A 22683-nucleotide genomic window follows, 5' to 3' on the forward strand; every position below is an offset into this window, starting at 1 on the left:
GAGAATATTCTTCTAAAAACTTCTTCAAGAACCATCATGTCTCCCATTAGCAGATTAATAATAACAGTATATTTCTTCGACAACCTCGGCAATAACAGAAGCTATAAACTACAAAGGGGGTATACATATGGGTAAAATAAAACGATTTCTCAGACGATTATGGCGGACTGCTTAACAAATTCTGATACATTTTGCCACCTCATGATTATGGAAGTTATGTAAGGTGATATATAAAAGGGGAGTTTTTTCTTTGTGACGAAGGTACGCTCACTGACATTTGCAACTCTACTCTCATGCATACATTCTGATTGTTCTTCATCCACTCGTTTGGATGGTAACTGATTTGAGCGTCGGAGGGTCTTCACCAGAGACTCCCCTTGATTTCTGGCGGCTAACATTTTGCTAACTCGTCTCCTTATGTGCAGAATTGAAAAAAAAGCTTCTGTGGAGAGAAAAAGATCTTCTATTAGTCAATTAACCATTACCATACCCAGCACATCATCTTCGAAAGTCTCAGACAGGATCATGCCCCATTTAAAATAAGATCACTATCACTTACAGCTCACAATGATAAATAATCTTTGAATTTCTTGGACATGGCATATATAGTGAATACTTCCATATCTCATTAAAACTCAAACTGGTATCAGAGACTTCGAGCAAAACTTTTGCATCTCATGTGGAATCTACTTACTACTACAGTTCGTACTTGATGCAATAAGTATTGAGTTCAAACCATTATGTTTTTGGACGGCATAGATCCAGCTTCAGTCTTCAGATATGGCAACACAAAGTGCATCATCTTGTGAGAACTTCTAAAGAGGCAGAGGCTTTTGAAAGCTATAAATGTGATCCCGTCCGGAAGCTGAGTCGGATGAGGGCGAGCCTTGCTGCGCTAAATGTTGGTGAAAAGTCGTTGAGATGCTGAGTTAGTAAGTTACCCCTTGGACAAGTGCGCACGAGCGGTGGTACGAAGGGAAGAAAGGTTCAAGATGATGGCGCTATCACTCTGCACACACTCAGACAAGTCACACGGTCGTTAGAGACCAGAAACTAGGGAAAAAGTCCCCGGGTCAGGCCCTCCGACGCTCAAGTCCGGTACTTTTTCTCCAGAAATCACAGAGAAAGCAAGAAAAAGTAAAAGACTGGTAAAAAATGACGAGTGAGCGTACCTACGTAAGGGACAAAGCATCCCTTTTTATACCGCAACTGAGGCTTCTGAAACCTGGCAAATGTCAGGGAATGTCGGGTGTCAGGCTCTGTCTGGCGGTGATCGACACGTGGCTTTCTCTCATAGGCCGGCGGAGAAACCAAGAGGAGTATGAGTCTCCCACTGTTAGAATATTCCCTGACATGTGATGATTATTCTCTGACAGGTGGTTACGATTCCTTGCAGGCCTATTTGTCATATAGTGTCTGGCCCCCTGACCCCCCTTCGTCTGTGTCATTCAAAGTATGTACATCTCGATGATCTAATGATTTCCGACCTGCACCCGGGGTCGGCTCCCCGACCTGCACGTATGATCCTCCCAACCTGCATGTTGGGTCGGACCTCTGACCTGTGTCCGTCCGTTATCCATGGTATGCTCGTCCTGACCTGCACGTATGATCCTCCCGACCTGCATGATGGGTCGGATCTCTGACCTGTGTCCATCTGTTATCCATGGTATGATCGTCCCAACCGACACGTATGATCCTCCCGACCTGCATGTTGGGTCAGATCTCTGACCTGTGTCCATCTGTTGTTATCCATGGTATGATCATCCCGACCTGTATGATGGGTCGGATCTCTAACCTGTGTCCGTCCGTTATCCATGGTATGATCGTCCCGACCGACACGTATGATCCTCCCAACCTGCATGTTGGGTCGGATCTCTGACCTGTGTCCATCTGTTGTTATCCATGGTATGATCATCCCGACCTGCACGTATGATCCTCCTGACCTGCATGTTGGGTCAGATCTCTGACCTGTGTCCATCTGTTGTTATCCATGGTATGATCATCCCGACCTGCACGTATGATCCTCCCGACCTGTATGATGGGTCGGATCTCTGACCTGTGTCCGTCCGTTATCCATGGTATGATCGTCCCGACCTGCACGTATGATCCTCCCGACCTGCATGATGGGTCGGATCTCTAACCTGTGTCCATCTGTTGTTATCCATGGTATGACCATCCCGACCTGCACATATGATCCTCCCGACCTGTATGATGGGTCGGATCTCTGACCTGTGTCCGTCCGTTATCCATGGTATGATCGTCCCGACCTGCACGTATGATCCTCCCGACCTGCATGATGGGTCGGATCTCTGACCTGTGTCCATCTGTTGTTATCCATGGTATGATCATCCCGACCTGCACGTATGATCCTCCCGACCTGCATGTTGGGTCAGATCTCTGACCTGCATCCGTTCAAAGTAAATCATATTCGGTATATCCATCCGACCAATAAGCTGGTCTTGAGTCGCCCTCAATCTCTGGTTGCACCTGACCCTTGTGAGCGGTCTTCCATTGAATTTGGTCCTGGGAGGGTCGGGTCCTTTTCTAATTCCCTTTAGAGACCGGATCCGTCCCCGGACCCGGTCCAACTTGTGAATTAGTCGTTTGACCAGTACCTCGCTTGAAGTTTTGACTTCGGCCACGTGTACCGAAATCTTGACCTCCTTGTAATTCTGACTTTTGACCCCCATGGTGACATTGTCACGGAGGCAAGACTTTTGACCTCCAGGCTGGCTTAACTTTTGACTAGCCACGAGGGCTAGACTTCTGACCTCCAGGCTAGCATAACTCTTGACCTTTTATGGCTTGGACTCCGTGCCATATCATCTCACAGACCCCACATCGATGCACCGTATCACAAGCCTCCCCCTCAAGTCTAGTCAAAGGAGGACGCAAGTCTGACTGACTAGACCCATGCATCCCTCTGTGCTCTTCTGCCTCCTGCCTTATCTACCGTACCCATCTTTATGTCCTGTCGCCTGGGGTACTGCGCCTACATAATTGTTTTAGTGGTTGCTTGTGGTACGGCGCCTGCACAATTGCTTTAGTGGTTGCTTGTGGTACGGCGCTTGCGTAATTGCTTCAGTGGTTACTTGGGATACGGTGCCTGAGTAATTGCTTTAGTGGTTGTTTGTGGTACGGCGCTTGCGTAATTGCTTCAGTGGTTGCCTGGGATACGGTGCCTGAGTAATTGCTTTGTCTTGAGCACTCAATCTCCTCTTTAAAAAGGCCTCAATACACTCCCTTCTCTTATCCTTCCTTTCCTTTGCTTTCTTCCTACTTTTCGTCCCTCTGCCCGCTCCCGATTTCTACTTGATACAATGCATTCACCTTCCTCCGACGAGGTTGATCAGCCAACCCCCCAAATGCGGATACATCAACTCACCCAACAACTTGCAGAGAAGGAGCACGAACTGAAAAACTTGACTGTGGAGCTAGACCGTATACTTGCTTCCTAGCAAGACGCAGACGCCCTGTATCGCCTTGCTAAATCTTGTGTTCACGCCGAAAAAGCGAGGAAAGAAAAATACCAGTCTGACCTACAACGCCATCATAACCTCCAGGAACATCTGCAACGAGAGCATGAGGCCGAGCTATCCCTCCTACGTGCATGCCTTGATGATAAACAAGATACCATCGCTCGACAACAAGCCGTCATCGAATCCCTTCAAGCAGAGTTGGCCCGAACTTACAATGTCCCAGCAACTCTTGACCCCCAGGATGTTCCTTCCCAGGGCAGTGTCCACAGACCTTAACTAACTCTTGTGTCTCTTGTCTGGGCTTTGATTGTCTCGGTGACCCTTGCCCGGGCTTTAGTTGTCTCGGTGGCTTTTATCCGGGCTTTAGTTGTCTCAGTGGCTCCTTTCCGGACTTCAGTTGTCTCAGTGACTTCTAACTTGTAGGGCGTTCCTTCTTGTAGGACGTTCCTTTCTGTAATAGTGCCTGTATCCCTTCTCTCATGTAATTCATAAATAATAACTCAGCTATTGAGCTTGTGTGACGAGTGCTGGTTTTGTAATGAATATTTTGTATGCTCCCTAAACTATGCTGTTGTACTAGTCTATGACCTTGATGTTTGTTAGTTGGAGAGGCTCATCCTTCTAGGCAGTCCATCGTACTTGATTCCCTTGGCCCATTTGGTCCGTTGTGAGAATCATTTAGCTGCTTGACCTGATCATTTAAAGATGCTTCAGTCAGCGCGAGACACGCCCTTCTAACTGTGAGACAACCGAGCGCCCCTCATGATCTCATTTAACCCTTCGACTTCCGAGTTGAATCCACCTTTATTACGACACTGGTTCCCAAGCGCCTTTTCCAGCTTCGAGAGAGTCCGTTCACCTTCCTCATCCGTATAAAAGATTTGGGGGTATTTCACCCTTCCTATCCACATATTCCCTTTATCCACGGGAATGCGTTCATGGAACCCCCCGAATTGTCTGCTTTGTGTCAGCGGCTGGCTCTTACCGAGAAGGCTTTACATGATATGACCCTGAGCCGGGATCTACAGACCTCTCTTTGCAGGGAACTTGAAGAGTTATGGCAAGCGGCCAAATGCAGGACTCGGGCGGAAATAGCTCTGAAGATGAAAGCGCAAGCAGACTTTCACGCTCAACTCCATCATATCCTCTATTTGAAGTTGAAGCATGAGGATGAGGTGACATCTTTAAAAGAAGAGAATCGACTGCAAAACGACACCATTAATCAACTGCGAACCACTCTTGATCATGCCCAGGTAGAGTTGGCTCAAGCTAGAGCTTGCTTAGAAGAAGGACCTCAAGTGTCTGGATCAGATAGCGATTGAGGATGCTATTAAATGTTTCTTTCTACGAATTCCTCTTTATGAAATGAAGCCAATTTTCTACTTTATGACTGTGTTCCTTTCTCCTGTCTGTGCTTAGTATCTATATTTATGAATCATTTACATTTGTTTAGCCTTACTAGAAAATATAACAAAAGCATTTCGCGTACCTCACTTTCTTCTTACCCCGAGCCAAAGTAGTAGTGAGCCGTAGTACCTGTAAGGCATGTGGTACTTTGCTTTATATGTAAAAGATGAAGATACTGACCGAGAAAATGATTGAACCAACCAAAAAAGTTGTTGGGCGTGAGAGCAGGGCTCACTTATAACTTGCACTGAGGCAAGAGTCTAGGACAGCCGACCGAGCAGCTCGGTCTTTGGGCGTGAGAGCAGAGCTCACTTATAACTTGCACTGAGACAAGAGTCTGGGACAGCCGACCGAGCAGCTCGGTCGTTGGGCGTGAGAGCAGAGCTCACTTATAACTTGCACTGAGGCAAGAGTCTGGAATATCCAACCGAGCAGCTCGGTCGTTGGGCGTGAGAGCAGAGCTCACTTATAACTTGCACTGAGGCAAGAGTCTGGGACAGCCGACCGAGCAGCTCGGTCGTTGGGCGTGAGAGCAGAGCTCACTTATAACATGCACTGAGGTAAGAGTCTGGGACAACCGATCGAGCAGCTCGATCATTGGGCGTGAGAGCAGAGCTCACTTATAACTTGCACTGAGGCAAGAGTCTGGGACAGCCGACCGAGCACCTCGGTCGTTGGGCGTGAGAGCAGAGCTCACTTATAACTTGCACTGAGGCAAGAGTCTGGGACAGCCGACCGAGCAGCTCGGTCGTTGGGCGTGAGAGCAGAGCTCACTTATAACTTTCACTGAGGCAAGAGTATGGGACAGCCGACCGAGCAGCTCGGTCGTTGGGCGTGAGAGCAGAGCTCACTTATAACTTGCACTGAGGCAAGAGTCTGGGACAGTCGACCGAGCAGCACGGTTGTTGGTCCAGCTAAACGTTGCTAACCTGCTGACCCCTCCGACAACCAGGACACACGCAGCCGACCTGGGGGTCCAGTTTTCTGATCCAGATGAAAGTTGTCGACCTGGGATTCGAACTCCCGACCCGGAATCGTTCGAAGAGCTTCATCTGTCATTAAAAAACATTATTAGTAGTGTTGAAGGGATAGCCATATTAACACTTTACTTAGCCTGGGCCCTGCGGTGTTTGAATTTATTTCCCACTACTTTTCTTTCACGGTTCCCCAGAAAAGCCTGTGGTAAGCGTTTCCGTACGCTTGCTTCATATCATGATTTCCTTATCACATCCATCATTAATATGGCTCCTCGGAGGTCGACACCTGTCCTCGGCCTTTATTGCTTATGCAGAGTGATGCCGCCTACACCACTCCTTTTTGTACACGCTTACCCATAAGAGCATGTTCTTCGATGATCAGACGGTTTCGAGCGATTTACCCAAAAAGATACTCTTTTCGATATTCCCTATGAACACTCCCTTTATAAACTCTAAAGGTCGTCCGCCGCCACTGCCTTGCGCGTTTTGACTGTTTGCTTCGTGTCGCTTAGACTTCACCGGCGTTCGCTCCTTTCCTCTTCTAAGCTTCTTCGTCTAGCGTAGCGTTCTTCTCCTCTTCGACTAATCTCATCCTCGACCCCCCTTACTCTGATAATGGCTGATGGTAAGACCACTCTTTGGTATTCCTGCTTCATTTCCGATATGGATGACCATGACCTGTCGGTGATTATCTCGGACCTGCATCTTGATAACACTTATGAACTCCGAGTTCCCACACAGCAAGAGCATCCGGCTAACCCTCCAAAAGGTTTCGTGACCATTTTTAGAGACCAGATTCTAGGAGGTCTTCGTTTTCCCATCCATCCATTCATTTCTACTTTAAGCGAATACTTTGGCGTTTGCATTTCTCAGCTTGCTCCTAACTTCTTTAGGGCAGTTTGTGGTACCATTATTCTTTGTCGAGTATATGATCTTCCCTTGACTGTTCATCTTTTTCACCACTTTTATTCCTTCAAACGTTCGGAGCCGGGCGTATTCATGGTACAAGCTAGGCCCGGCTATAAGTTCTTTGCAGATATGTCTTCCTCGAACAAGGGGTGGAAATCCCGCTTCTTCTTTGTCAGACTACCTCACCCACTGGTCAGACCCACACAATGGCGCCCAGACCTCCCTGATAACCTTCCTTCGCACCAGCACCAGCCTGCTTGTATCCCAGCCTCCGAAGCGCTGCAAGGCGTACTTGTTAACCTTTCCGTGTTGTTGTTGGAGGGCTTTCTATTTTTATTTGGGCTCAGCCCTGTTCCGAAGGACAACGGGGCTCCGTTTGGTAAGACCTCGTTTTCCTTTTACCTATTATTCACTAATTGAGGTATTTTTCTTCTTTATCGCAGAAGATGCCCTGTATCGAGCCTATTCCTCTGACGTTAAGCGCCGGTCCTCCCCTTACTTGAAAAACCCGGGCGAAGAGCTTAGACGGGGTGTAGCAGCTTTCTCCCGGTCTGGCCCCTCTGCTTCACATTCTGCTCCTACTCCATCTACAATTATGCCGGCGGCGACCCATGAGGGAACTTCCTCAGCACTTCCCCCAGATGCAGCTCTAGTGGAAGACCCGGTCGTTGTAGAACAAGTTGACCTATCCATGATAGGGCGGATAGAGGAAGCCTCGGGAGAACAGGCCGGGGAGGCCACCGTAGAGCAACTTGAAGAGATGCAAGTGGCATTCCCCCGACCGGCTGAGCGCCTGAAACTTCAGCGCAAGCGTAAGAGAGTGACTTCTGATATTCAAGCATCACCTCCACCTATCCCACCTAGCCGTCGCTCATCTGCTACTCTCCGTCCTCTGGAACTCAAAGCAACCACTTCTGCCCGAGAGAGCATTACGGGGCCTGAAGTGCCCATCGCGTCACTGTTAGGACCAAAAGTAGCTAGAGGGGGGGTGAATAGCTCGTTGCGTGCCCGGTGTTCGGCGTTGCTTGTTTCTTCAAAGTAATGCGCAGCGGAATACAGAAACAAATCACACAACGCTAACACGGTTGGTTTACTTGGTATCCACCTCACAAGAGGTGACTAGTCCAAGGATCCACACCAACACACACACCCTCCACTAATAAAACTCTCATTTATGGTAACTACCAAGGGCGGAGAAGCCCTACAAGACTCAATACAAGAAGAAGAAAGGATAGTAAAGAAATACAAGCTTACAAGCTTACAATGAGTGCACAAACCCTAACCCTAGTTTCTTCTTCTTGCTTTGATCCGCCTCTTGACTTGGAAGAGCCTCCAAGAACCTTCAAGAACTGGCGATCTCGAGCTTGAGAAGAGCTGTGGAGGAGCTGGTGAAGATCTGAAATGAATCTGTAAAGAGATGCCGAAGACAACGCTCGCCTGCGGCTCAAATACGACTCAACGGTCAGATCTCAATCGATTCGATTATTCCCAATCGATCGGGGAGGCTTTGGATCGATCCACGGATCGATCCAGAGCGCCTCTGTGCTCTGGAAAAATGACTGGATCGATCCACGGATCGATCCAGCGCTTATCGCGCGAAGCAGCAGCGTCCCAATCGATCCACTGATCGATTGAGACATCTGGATCGATCCACTGATCGATCCAGCACTTGGTTTTTGCCCAAAACAAAGTCCCAAACCTCTCAAACCAACATCCGGTCAACCTTAACCTGTTGATACGTCATGCCTAGCATCTAGTCACTCCCTTGACCTGCTAGGACTCCATCACCAAGTGTCCGGTCAATCCCTTTGACCCACTTGGACTTTTCTTTCATGCCAAGTATCCGGTCACTCTCTTGACCTACTTGGACTTTCACCTAGCTTCACTCACTAGGGTTTTCAATCTGCCTAGCTTCACTCACTAGGACTTTCACCTGGCTTCACTCACCAGGATTTCCATCTGCCTAGCTTCACTCACTAGGATTTTCACCTGGCTTCACTCAACAGGATTTCCTTCTAGTCAGGTATACCTACTTGACTCTTCTTCATTCACACTGATCAGTCCCTGATCAGAATCTCCCCATTATGAACAACTGCACCTGCATTGTCCATGTGTCTACATGTATTGTCAAACATCGAAACTATGACCAAGACTCAAGCTTGGTCAAACCAGTCAACCTTGACCTAAGGGATATTGCACCAACAATCTCTCCCTTTTTGATGTTTGACAATACCTTTAAGTTTGGACCATTCTGAGTTAAGCTAATCCCATAGCCTTAACTCCATTCATGCCAAAGTATGAATGTTGGTTCCCTTCATTCTCCCCCTTATGACCTCCCCCATAGGTAATGAAGGCCTAACTTAAACCACACATTCTCCTCCTATTGGCACACATCAACCCATCTTTGAGCACACATCAACCCGTGCCTCAATTTTGGGCACACTTCAACAAATGCCCCATTGTTGAAAAACTCTCCCCCTGAAGAGTTGCTCATCGTTGTTCACAACTTCACTCGTTGTGACCAACACGATAATGAAGGACCCATTCCCTTCATTTTCAAATAATGTTCGCTCTGGAGCATTAACATGGTCTAATGACCCAAATGAAGGTCCCATACCCTTCATTTATCCTTAACCCTACATTCTTCCTCAATGTAGGCAAATGCCCATCCTTGAGCATTATCCACTTAACGGAAGGTTAACCACCTTCCAAGGTTCATGAAAAATAATTTTCATGCCTTTAAAGAGTCCCTCCCCCTAAAGACATGGTGGTAACTTCTGTCATTGCACCAACAATGACTTGGAATCCCTAATCCTTTAGGAAACCCAAATTTAGAAGCTTTGAGGTTCAAATATTCAAAATTTGAAACAAACCTCAACCTAAACTTTAACTTAGCCTTTCTTAACCAATCCATCCTTGTTTTCCACACGAAAACACCCTTTTTATGTATACAAATGTATTTTGAGGGGTTAGGAATGGTTACCTAGACTAAAATAGGTTCAAAATGCTGAAAATAAGCTTTCCCAGCCAAAATCAGCATCTTCAATCGATTGGAGTTGGGTTCCAATCGATTGAACCCTGCTGAATCGATCCACTGATCGATTCAGTCTTCTTGGATCGATCCAGCGAGCTTCTGCTCGCGAGAAATGCCTTCTCAATCGATCGGCTGATCGATTGAGGCACTCCAATCGATCCACTGATCGATTGGAGGCCTGAAATTGCTGAAATTCAATTTCATCCAATTTCAGAAACCCCTAGAAAATTCTACAAAATTCCAAAAATCGTAAAAATTTGTGTAGACATTATTTAGGGTATACTTTATCATGGAAAAATAGTTTTCTAAGAAAATACTTCATATTTTCAAAGATTGACACAAACTTGAAAACTTGCAAAAACTTTAGTGTTTTCTTCAAGTTTGTGTCTAACTATTCAATGATGATTACTATCAAAAGATAGCCTTCACCAAGGTTTTCCAAAAGCATTTTGAAAACATTTTCAAAACCAATTTCCCATCACATTCCTTGGGCTTAATGCACATGACTTGTACATTAGCTTTCCCAATGATGGGAAAACACATAACTATGTGTTTTGATGAACTTAAAACTCAAAAGAATGCACTAAATCAACATATTGAGTTTTGTTCATCATCCTAACATCTCACTTGTATCTAATGTGCACTAAAACACATACAAGTCATCTTATAGGTCTTTGTGAGATGTGAGATTTTGGTTTTGCCCTATTCTAGGGATCATGCATATCTATCTAGGCATTTTAGAGATATTAGACATCCACCTAGGATGTCACCTGTTAATAAGTGTTGTTAAATGCCATTTGTCCTTAATTACAAGGAATTAAACTTAATGCATGATTATGTTATGGCATACATCAAAAGGAAATAATTTTTCAAAAGAAAATATCCTATAACTACATGATGTATGAATGTCATGACATGGTATTTTTGGATTTTTCATAATAAAATATGAATGCAAAAATAGACATGATGTCATGGCATATGATGGGCAGACAATCATGGCAAGGTTTAGCATAAATAAAATATACCTAGATTTCCTATCTAAGTATCCTTAACCACTTAGCTATTTCCACTTGTTTTAACTTAAAACGTTAAACCTAGATTGCCCTAAATGCTTCAAAGAAGTGTCAAAACCTAAATTGACATTTCTATTTCTCTTGATTTGTTTATGCCACTTAAAAATTAAGCATATCCTCAAATGTTGGCATATTCCATTTTTCCTCAAGAGTAATCACTTTAAATTAAGACTTAGATTTGCCTTAAATTCCTAAGATAATACCAAAGTCCCAATTTGGTATTTCTTAACACTTGATTTCTTGTGCCATTTAAAGTCATCTCAAATTTCTTCCTTTATAGCACATTTTACTCTTTCCAAGAGTAAATAATCATTTCATTTCATTTTCAAAGGTTAGCAAAAACCTTGAAAATGCTCCTTGAGTGTCAATTTCCTCAAAGTTGGGTTAACTACCCTTCTTCTCAGAGTTGACACTCTCTAACCCATCTATGGGATAGAGAAAATGCTCCTAGGAACCCAAAACCTATTGGTGCTCCTTGGATGCTCTAGGTATTCACTAGGGATAACTTCCCTAGATACCTTCCTAGTGACCTTGTTTGGCTTCTTAGAAGTTTTGGTCACTTTTTCTAGGTCAACTCTAGGGATTGCTTCCCTTGTAACCTTCTTTGTGACTTTCTTAGACTTCTTAGAAGTCTTGGTCACATTTTTGGCTTGCCCACTAGACTTAGGGCTTGTTCCATAACTATATGGAACCCTATGATAACTAGGCACATCCTTTTTGGCTTTGGGTTTGTATCCCAAACCTCTATGGCCATTGGATGACTTTTGTACCCCTAGACCTAGGCTATGCTTATTTTGCCCTTTTAGGATATTTTTCGTCCTTTTTAGGGTCTTTTCCATTTTATCAAGCCTTGACCTCAAGACTTGATTTTCTATCACTAAGTCCTTAGTTTTTGGTTTTCCATTAAATTTATGAGCATTTTTATTTCTAGGCTTGTAGCTAAAATCCTTAGAGTTTTTGCCTAGACTTTTACCTACATTCCTAGCCCTAGGTGTAGTGGTTTTAGCATGAAAAGCTATATGTTTTTCCTTAACGCTATCATGCTTCCTATTTTCATGGTAAATAGCATTAAAATGATATAAGTTAGAACTATCATGCTTTTTACCATAATGTAAAGGGGTAGGCTCAATAAAAGTTACCTTCCTTTTTACCTTAGAGGCTCCCCCTTGACTTGAGCTTCCTCCTTGAGCCTTGACCATCTTCTTCCCCTTAGGGCATTGACTCCGGTAATGCCCCTTTTGATTGCAAGAGAAGCACACAATGTGCTCCTTGCTCTTCTTTGTTCCGGGGATGGTCTCATTTGGCTTCTCCTTGCCCTTAGGTGCCACTTGGCCCTTCTTCTTGGCCAATTTAGGACACTTGCTCTTGTAGTGCCCATGTTCCCTACATTCAAAGCATATAATATGATTTTTATTATTAATTAAAATATTTATACCTTTGCTTGTAGGGGTGACATCTTTTCCTTTGGATCCGGAGGTGGAAGCTTCCTCTTGATCGGACCTTGATTCCCCTCCATTTGATTTTTCTTGACTTGTGGAGGTAGAATCTTCTTTCTCCTCTTCGTCTCTTGACCCGGATGTAGAGGCTTCTCCTTCTTCTTGATCCGACGTCACCAAGGATCGCTCCCTCTCAATCCTAGAGGTGGAGGCTTCATCATCTTGAATATGAAACAAGGAGTATGCTCCCTCCTTGTTCCCTTCGATGCATTCCCTTGAGGATGAAGCTTCTTCTTGGACTTCTTCTTCGGAGGTTGAGCGTCTCTCAACCTCGGAGTCCTCCTCTTGGTCTTGCTCCAAAGAGTCACCCTCTCTGGATACTTCTTGCTCTTGTACAGTGGAGGGGATCTCTTCATGAAGCTTGGCCAATTTGCTCCATAAATCCTTTGCATCTTCAAATTCTCCAATTTTGCAAAGGATGGTGCTTGGCAATAAATTTACCAAAAGCTTGGTCACTTTGTCATTGGCCTTGCACCTTTGGACTTGCTCCGAGCTCCATTTGCTTTTCTTGAGAAGCTTGCCCTTGGAGTTTGTTGGAGCCTTGAAGCCTTCCATAAGAGCAAACCATTGCTCTATCTCCATCATAAGAAAATTTTCGATTCTTGATTTCCAAGAATCGAAGCTCGTGGAAGTGTATGGTGGAGCCACCCTCGTGTCGAATCCGAGCCCATCTCGGAATTCCATTGTAGAAGTTGAGCTTTTGAATTTCTTTGACTTTGACAATTTTGCTTCAACTTCTTCACCCTCTAGCTTTGCTTGTTATGTTTGCCCCTTCCGGCGGTGATTCCGGTGAAGAGCAACCTTGCTCTGATACTACTTGTTAGGACCAAAAGTAGCTAGAGGCTGGGGGGGGTGAATAGCTCGTTGCGTGCCCGGTGTTCGGCGTTGCTTGTTTCTTCAAAGTGATGCGCAGCGGAATACAGAAACAAATCACACAACGCTAACACGGTTGGTTTACTTGGTATCCACCTCACAAGAGGTGACTAGTCCAAGGATCCACACCAACACACACACCCTCCACTAATAAAACTCTCCTTTATGGTAACTACCAAGGGCGAAGAAGCCCTACAAGACTCAATACAAGAAGAAGAAAGGGTAGTAAAGAAATACAAGCTTACAAGCTTACAATGAGTGCACAAACCCTAACCATAGTTTCTTCTTCTTGCTTTGATCCGCCTCTTGACTTGGAAGAGCCTCCAAGAACCTTCAAGAAATGGCGATCTCGAGCTTGAGAAGAACTGTGGAGGAGCTGGTGAAGATCTGAAATGAATCTGTAAAGAGATGCCGAAGACAACGCTCGCCTGCGGCTCAAATACGACTCAACGGTCGGATCCCAATCGATTCGATTATTCCCAATCGATCGGGGAGGCTTTGGATCGATCCACAGATCGATCCAGAGCGCCTTTGTGCTATGGAAAAACGACTGGATCGATCCACGGATCGATCCAGCGCTTATCGTGCGAAGCAGCAGCGTCCCAATCGATCCACTGATCGATTGAGACCTCTGGATCGATCCACTGATCGATTCAGAGGCTTTCTGTTCGCTGGGAAAGGTCTGGATCGATCCACTGATCGATCCAGAGCCTGGATCGATCCATTGATCGATCCAGAGCCTGGATCGATCCACTGATCGATCAAGCACTTGGTTTTTGCCCAAAACAAAGTCCCAAACCTCTCAAACCAACATCCGGTCAACCTTAACCTGTTGATACGTCATGCCTAGCATCTAGTCACTCCCTTGACCTGCTAGGACTCCCTCACCAAGTGTCCGGTCAATCCCTTTGACCCACTTGGACTTTTCTTTCATGCCAAGTATCCGGTCACTCTCTTGACCTACTTGGACTTTCAACTAGCTTCACTCACTAGGGTTTTCAATCTGCCTAGCTTCACTTACTAGGACTTTCACCTGGCTTCACTCACCAGGATTTCCATCTGCCTAGCTTCACTCACTAGGACTTTCACCTGGCTTCACTTACCAGGGTTTCCTTCCAGTCAGGTATACCTACTTGACTATTCTTCATTCACACTGATCAGTCCCTGATCAGAATCTCTCCATTATGAACAACTGCACCTGCATTGTCCATGTGTCTACATGTATTGTCAAACATCGAAACTATGACCAAGACTCAAGCTTGGTCAAACCAGTCAACCTTGACCTAAGGGATATTGCACCAACAGTCACCTCACGTATCAGTCCCGGCTTCTGGTCAAGACACAGCTCCAGTGCAGGCTTCTCCACAAGCACCAACCTCTTCTCCCGGTCAGCCATCTTTACACTTAACGGACCAGCCCGGGAGCTCTGACACTCCCTCTGCTCCCCTTCCCTTGGATGCTCCCGCATCTACTTCTAGATCCCGGAGGAAAGCTCGCAAGAAATACTCCTTTACTGATTTCTGGCGCGTGCCTTCCTCCACAGGCTCAGGGATAGGCACAGACACCACTGGTGGGGCTCCTCCTCTTACTGCTTTAATCGAATTGGAGGGAGACCTAGCAGCCTCTTGGCGATCTGGCCATCGCAAGTTTTATAAAAACGCTCCGCTGGGAGGGCTAGATCAAGCAGCTTGTCTGATGTCCACTGTAAGCTTTACTACTTTTATGCCTTTCGACTGTCACCTTTTATAACTTTTCTTCTGATATATAACACAGGCCTGCTCCGCCAATCTAAGCGCTGTTAAGTACGCCTGTGACTTGCAAAGAGAAAATGAAGCGCTGAAGGCTCGACTAGAGGAAATAGAGCTGCCCTTGACTCCTCGCGACCCACTTAACCCAACTCCTGGAGATCTGGCACACTATCTTCGCTTACTTGGAGAATATGTTGACACTGCCCGCGATATTTCCCATGCAGCTTTTGACAAAATAAGGGCCTTGGAAGCAGCTTTGCAGACCAGTAAGTCAGAGTTGGCATCCGAGATAGAGAAACGCCAAGGGTTGGAGGCTGAGCTGGAGCAGAGGGATGCCCAATTGGCTAGTTCACAAGAAACCAGGGAGACCCTTCGACGAACCCTGGCAGAAGTTCAAAATCAACTAGCTTCTAACGCTGACCGGGAGAAGGCTCTTCAAAACCAATGGGAGGCCAGCCAGGCAACGCTCAAAGCTGTGCAGGACGATCTTCTGAAGATTCAAGAGGATGTCTCGCAAGGTCAAGAAGCCCTGATTCAAGCCCAGGCTGACCAGAAGAAAGCAGAGACACAGTTGACCGAGTATCAAGTAGGCGAAGTGGGCCGACTGAGGGCCTACAGACGAGCATATGTCACCTCCCCCTTCTTCATAAAGAAAATGGGAGATATAATGCACTCCATGGTATGCTGCGGAGTCGGTGGAGGAGCTCGTCAAATGGTGGAGCAGAATATGATTTTATCTATCCCTACGGAGGATTTTGTAGACATAGGTCGCATCATGGATGAAATCCCTGATGGGTCCTTTGTTGGAGCAATTAACCTAGGTTTTGATGTGTGTGTCAAAGAGTTTAAGTTAGGCTATCATATGTATTTAATATGTGGTTGAGTCATGCAGGACTTGGTGGAACACATGAGAGCAAGTGTGAGAAGCTCATCCAAGGGCTCGGATCGTTGAGTCGGTGAAGGATGGTGTGGAAGACATCCGAGGGACCGCACGGACGAGGAGTAATGGAGTGGAGCCGAAGGAAGTGGACTTCAAGGCAGCGTAAAGGATGGCACGGAGAGGAGCCGCGGGCTCGGGTGCATCTGAGGGGCGAAGGCCGACGAAGAGGACTTCAAAGGCGACTCCGGAAAGGATGAGAGTGTGAGAATGTATTGAGACCAGTCGACTGGTCATGAGACCAGTCGACTGATCCAAACTCACAGAATGCACAGAAGCATTCTGTGCTTGTCGACTAAGGGGACCAGTCGACTGGTACATGTCCGTTGACAGAAAACAGGCTCTAAAGAGAGCCGTTGGCGGTGCTTGGACCAGTCGACTGGTGTCAGGGTTTGAGTTGATTTGTGATCAACTCTCTCCTCTTATTTAAGGGGAGCTTTGGGGCATTGAGGAGGTTACTGATGCTTGTAGTTTAACTCCTATTCTGTGCCCAAAGCTCCCAAGTCAATTCTCTTCCTCCTAATTCTAACTCCATCTTGTAAAGAGGAAGAGTGCCTTTGTGAGAGGTTTGCTCCACCGAGAAGGAGAAGCTCTAGCCAGAGATTGCCGGAGACTGATCCATCGAAGGATCAAGGGATCGTCCACCTCAAGGACACGCCGTGGAGTAGGAGCATCATCTCCGAACCACGTTACATCGAGCTTGTTAGCGTTTGCATTCTTGTTTGTTTTTCATAGTATTAGTTTTAGTATATTCCGCTGTGCACTAACCCTTTTGTAGAGAAGAAATCGATTTGGGGGTGGCCTAGCTATCCAACCCCCCTTCAAGCCGGCCACCGATCCTCCAACAATTGGTATCAGAGCGAGGAAACTCTTCAACGGACTAATCGCCAAGAAGAACAACATCATCAAATGGTCGGCTCAAACATTCATCCACCCAAATTCGAAGGAGACTTCTCTTGGTGGAAGAGGAGAATGGAGGTATTCTTCGAAACCGATTTTGACATAATGCTAATCATGGAAAATGGTTTCGAAGTGCCTAGGGATCAAGACAATAAGATACTTGAGAAAACAAGGTGGACCAAGAAGCAAAGGGAAGAACATTTAGCAAATGCTAAAGCCATACATCATCTACAAAGTGTCCTTCCTCAACAAGAAATAACAAGGGTTGGAACCTACTCAAGCGCTAAGGAGTTATGGGAAAAGCTAGTGGAGCTTCATGAAGGAACATCGGAAGCGAAATTAGCAAGAAGAGACCTCCTTCGAACTCAACTCAATAATATCAAGCTTGAGAAAGGAGAAAAGGTATCAATTTTACATTGTAAAATCAAGGAGATTATTAATGGACTAACAAGTGTAGGTGAGACACTTTCAAATCGAGACGTGATTACGAATGCCCTAAATGCTTTTCCAAGATCCACAACTCGGAGTTCCATTGTAGATACATACTACATATCAAAGGACCTAGAGAAATCCTCTCTAGATGAACTCTTCTCAACAATGGAGCTTCATGAAACAAGAGTTGAGGGATTGGATGAAGAAGCTCATAGATCAAGAGGAGTAGCCCTTGTGGCAAACAAGGGAAAGGGGAAGAAGAAAGCTCCATCTCCATCATCTTCCGATTCTGAGGAGTCAAGTGCATCAATGGATAGTGACCAAGAGGCGTATATGGTAAGGAAAATGAGAAGAGCTTTTAGAAATTTTTCATCTAACAAATCTCATGCTAGGAAAAGCTCAAGAAGCAAAAGTAGGACAAGGAAGATAATTTGCTACAATTGCCAAGGAGAAGGACACATAAGAGATGATTGTCCTCTCTTGAAAAAGAAGGAAGGGAAGAAGAAGAAGAAGGAGAAGACAAAAGAAAAGGGGAAGAAGGCTCAAAACCTAAAAGCAACATGGGATGATCCTTCATCATCATCGGAGGAAGAAGAGCATCACATAGTCAATTTTGCTCTAATGGGGATTGGTGATGTAGCCTCCACCTCATCCGAACAAGAAGAAGGAAGGAGCTCAAGTGAAGATGAAGAGGGGAGCTCAAGTGAAGGGGGAGGTTAAACTTCGGATTCGGACTTCTCGGTAAGTGAGGTACATAATCTTCCTCCTCATATTTTAATTAAAATTATTACAAGCACAAATGATGACTTGTTCAAGGCAAAAAGGAAAAATAAGTCTTTGAAACATGATATTAGCATGTTAAATAAAAAATTAGAATCAATGTGTTTTAAGGATAGTGATTTGCATGCTTCCTCTACAAATTCAAATGATTCATGTTTAGAAGAGGAAAATAGGAAATTAAGGGAAAGGGTAGAATACCTCACCAAAGCCCTTAGAAAATTTGAAATTGGCTCTAAAACCCTAAATATGATCATTGGGAGCCAAAGGGCAAGTTTTAAGAAAAATGGGATAGGATACAATGAACAAAATAATGAAAAGACCTATCATTGTCTACTTGCTAGGGGGCAATCCAAGACAAAGACCATAGATTGAAAATGGATCCCCGAAGAGTACTTGGTCAACCCAATTAGAAAGAATTTCTATTGGGTGCCAAAATCAATCCTCAAGGGTTAGAGGATTTTATGGCAAGTCAACCATGGAAGTCAATAATTCAAATTTTTCCTATATGGTTGACTTGAGACCTTAAGGGGGAGGACTTAGCCTTGATAGAGATTTATGATCAAGAGGGCTAAGTAGAGGTTACCTTTATCTCACAATGATTTGTATTATTTTCTAACCATGAATGTGAGATATTAGGATGATACAAGTAATTCACTTATGCTTATGGCATTTTTGATGAGTTATGGTTTGTATCAAATTTTTAGTGATCATAAGCCAACTATGGGGAAAGCAAATGTTTAATTAATGGACATCTTGCCCATAGATCATAGTTGGATATTCTAAATGTTTTGAAAACATTTCTATGTTTTATTTGCTGTGATATAGCTATGTTAAATCATGTGATTGCAAAACTGAGCCTTAATTTAATACAAACTTGCATGTCTTTGAGATTTTTTTGAGATTGGGTCAAAATTTTAAAAATACTTTGACTTTTCATGAAATCATATTTTTCCTAGTTAAAGAATATTATAAGAAATATGTGCTCAAAATTTCATGATTTTTTGAATTTTATGGAATTTTTTTGTGCATTTCTGAAGTTGACCTCAGAAGGCTGAAATTTGGGTTCAGCATGTACCAGTCGACTGGGACAGGTACCAGTCGACTGGTACCAGCCTTTCAGCAATCTGAGGGTTTCTGAAAACAATTTTTTGGTCCAAATTTGGTTGGAACTGATACCATAAGTGTGTGTACGAGTTTAGTACAACATTTTTGATGGTGTCAAAGGGGGAGAAAGGGGTAGGTTTAAGTTAGAGACCTACTTAGTTTTATTTGTGTGAAAATCTTTGAAAATTAAGGTTGAGAGCATGTGTTAAGGGGGAGCTTGGGTGATTATCCTTCATGTTTACACATGGCTTGTAATTTTCAAAATTTCTATTTGTGCCTAACTTAAACATATTGCCACACATCAAAAAGGGGGAGATTGTTGGTGCAATCGACCTAGGTTTTGATGTGTGTGTCAAAAAGTTTAAGTTAGGCTGTCATATGTATTTGATATGTGGTTGAATCATGCAGGACTTGGTGGAACACATGAGAGCAAGTGTGAGAAGCTCATCCAAGGGCTCGGATCGTTGAGTCGGTGAAGGATGGTGTGGAAGACATCCGAGGGACTGCACGGACGAGGAGTAATGGAGTGGAGCCGAAGGAAGTGGACTTCAAGGCAGCGTGAAGGATGGCACGGAGAGGAGCCGCGGGCTCGGGTGCATCTGAGGGATGAAGGCCGACGAAGAGGACTTCAAAGGCGACTCCGGAAAGGATGAGAGTGTTGTTGGTGCAACTTTAGGTCAAGGTTGACCTGGTTGACCAGACTCGAGTTGACTTGACTCGAGTTATGTTTTGATGTTTGACGAGTTATGACGATGTTTGACGTGAACAGAAAAGTTATATCTTGATGTTTGACAAGGATACAAGCTTGGGAGATTATGGGTGCAACTCGTGGTCAAGGTTGACCTGGTTGACCCGAGGTGAGTTGACCTGACTCGGAAAAGTCCAAGCAGGGAGCTTGGCACGGGAGAAAGTCCAAGTATGGAGACTTGGCACGGAGAAGTCCAAGTATGGAAGCTTGGCACATGGGAAGACAGAGAGGGCTCGGTAGCTCGTTCTCCGGACTGTGGTCAGAGAGGGCTCGGTAGCTCGTTCTCTGGACCAGATGTGGAAATCCTGGTGAGTGAAGCCAGGTAAAAACCCTAGTAAGTGAAGCTAGGTGAAAATCCTGGTGAGTGAAGCCGGGCAAGGGAAAATCCAGATGGATCAAGGGTGATCGGACATCTGGTGTTGGGAAGTCCAAGTAGATCAAGGGAGTGATCGGATACCCCAAGTGGGTCAAAAGGATTGACCGAACACTTGGTGGAGAATTCTAGCAGGTCAAGGGAGTGACCAGATGCTAGGAATGATGAACCAACAGGTCAAGGTTGACCAGATGTTGGTGTAGAAGCCTGAGGTTTAGGGCTGGGGAGTTTGGATCGATGCGGGACCGATCGATGACTCTGGATAGCGATTGGTCACCGACCGATCGGTAACCATCGATAGCCTCATGGGTTATCGATCGGGAGACCGATCGGTGAGCCTCAGGGCAGAAGATCCGGAGGGAAGCTGATCGGTCTACGGACCGATCGGGAGTTCCTGATCGGTCCATGGACCGATCGGGGACAGAAGTGAAGGCTAGGGAATGGATCGGTCCGTGGACCGATCCAGTCCACAGATCGATCAGGGCACTAGCCGTTGCGACGCAACGGCTAGATTTCTTCTGTGTTTCTTCATTTTCTTCGCAGGTTATAAAAGGAGGGCTGCTGCTGCGAGCCTCCAACTTCTTCTTCTTCCTTGGATTGAAGCTTCTGCTTCTGTGCTCTGAGGTTCTGAGCTTTGTTGAGCTCGCCTTCGAAGCTTCGCGTGAGCTTCCAGTCGTCGATCAGCTGCTGCAGTTGGGTTGTGAAGTTGCTGCTTCATCGCCTCCGGTCGACAGAGGAGGCAAGCGAGTGTTGCATTCATATTGTTGTTTGTATTTGCTTCTTGCTTTCCTTGTACTCCTTTCTTGTTGTTACAAGTATTGTGGCGAGGTTTCTCCACCCACAAGGAGCATTTATTAGCCGGTTCTTCGGGGACTCATCCACCGACGGATTGATAGGCTTCGTCCACCTTACGGACACGCCGAGGAGTAGGAGTTTATCTCCGAACCTCGTTACATCGGTTTGTTTGAGGTTTGTCTTCTTTCCCTTTCGTTTCTGTGTTTATTTTCCGCTGCGCTAATACGTTTTGTAGCAACGCGACGATTTGGGGTCGGCTATTCACACCCCCCTCTCTAGCCTCCGTACGAAGGATCCTAACAAGTGTGAGAATGTATTGAGACCAGTCGACTGGTCATGAGACCAGTCGATTGGTCATGAGACCAGTCGACTGATCCAAACTCACAGAATGCACAGAAGCATTCTGTGCTTGTCGACTAAGGGGACCAGTCGACTGGTCCTGAGACCAGTCGACTGGTACATGTCCGTTGGCTGTGAAAAGAGCCGTTGGCTGTGCCTAACGGCTAGCACCAGTCGACTGGTGTCAGGGTTTGAGTTGATTTGTGATCAACTCTCTCCTCTTATTTAAGGGGAGCTTTGGGGCATTGAGGAGGTTACTGATGCTTGTAGTTTAACTCCTATTCTGTGCCCAAAGCTCCCAAGTCAATTCTCTTCCTCCTAATTCTAACTCCATCTTGTAAAGAGGAAGAGTGCCTTTGTGAGAGGTTTGCTCCACCGAGAAGGAGAAGCTCTAGCCGGAGATTGCCGGGGACTGATCCACCGAAGGATCAAGGGATCGTCCACCTCAAGGACACGCCGTGGAGTAGGAGCATCATCTCCGAACCACGTTACATCGAGCTTGTTAGCGTTTGCATTCTTGTTTGTTTTTCATAGTATTAGTTTTAGTATATTCCGCTGTGCACTAACCCTTTTGTAGAGAAGAAATCGATTTGGGGGTGGCCTAGCTATCCAACCCCCCTTCAAGCCGGCCACCGATCCTCCAACATCCTTCCCCTCTTTTAAGGATGACGACGACCTCTTTCTCTTACCCGAGCCTCCGGCTGAACTTGCTTCTGGCCCTACTGAGCATATAGCTGGCCCTACGGAAGATCATCCTCCTTCTCTTGACAAAAAATCTTAATCTGGTTGCATGTATTGCTTCCCTAAGTACTTTTTCTGGATGTACAAATCAACTTTCTTGGTAACTGATTAATGCTTTTTTCTTTATTCCAACATGCTTATATACCTTGTGATATCTCTTGCCTATGGATTCTAACTTTATTTGTAATGCGATTCTCTTGTTGATAACCTCAAGGCTCGGCTTACAATTTGACTGCCCATTTTAGATCCCGCTCACCTTAGATAGGAAATCTTTCTAGTTCATCAATCCACATTCTATCCTTGACCAACCTTCAGCCTCAGCCTTACTACTAACCTGCCTCTCACCCCAGGCCTGGCTAGCCACAGACCAGCCTCTGTCTAACTCCGATCGTGTCTTATTCCAGGTCTGTATAATCGAAGGTCAGAAAGTAGAAGTTATGCATAGATCGGGATACCTCGTGATCCAGGTATGAATTCGCAGACCGAGGAATTTGATAATTATCTCCAGTTCGGGAAAGCCTGAGCACTTTAACAACTA

This window comes from Zingiber officinale, chromosome 10A, assembly GCF_018446385.1.
Source record: "Zingiber officinale cultivar Zhangliang chromosome 10A, Zo_v1.1, whole genome shotgun sequence".
NCBI lineage: Eukaryota > Viridiplantae > Streptophyta > Magnoliopsida > Zingiberales > Zingiberaceae > Zingiber > Zingiber officinale.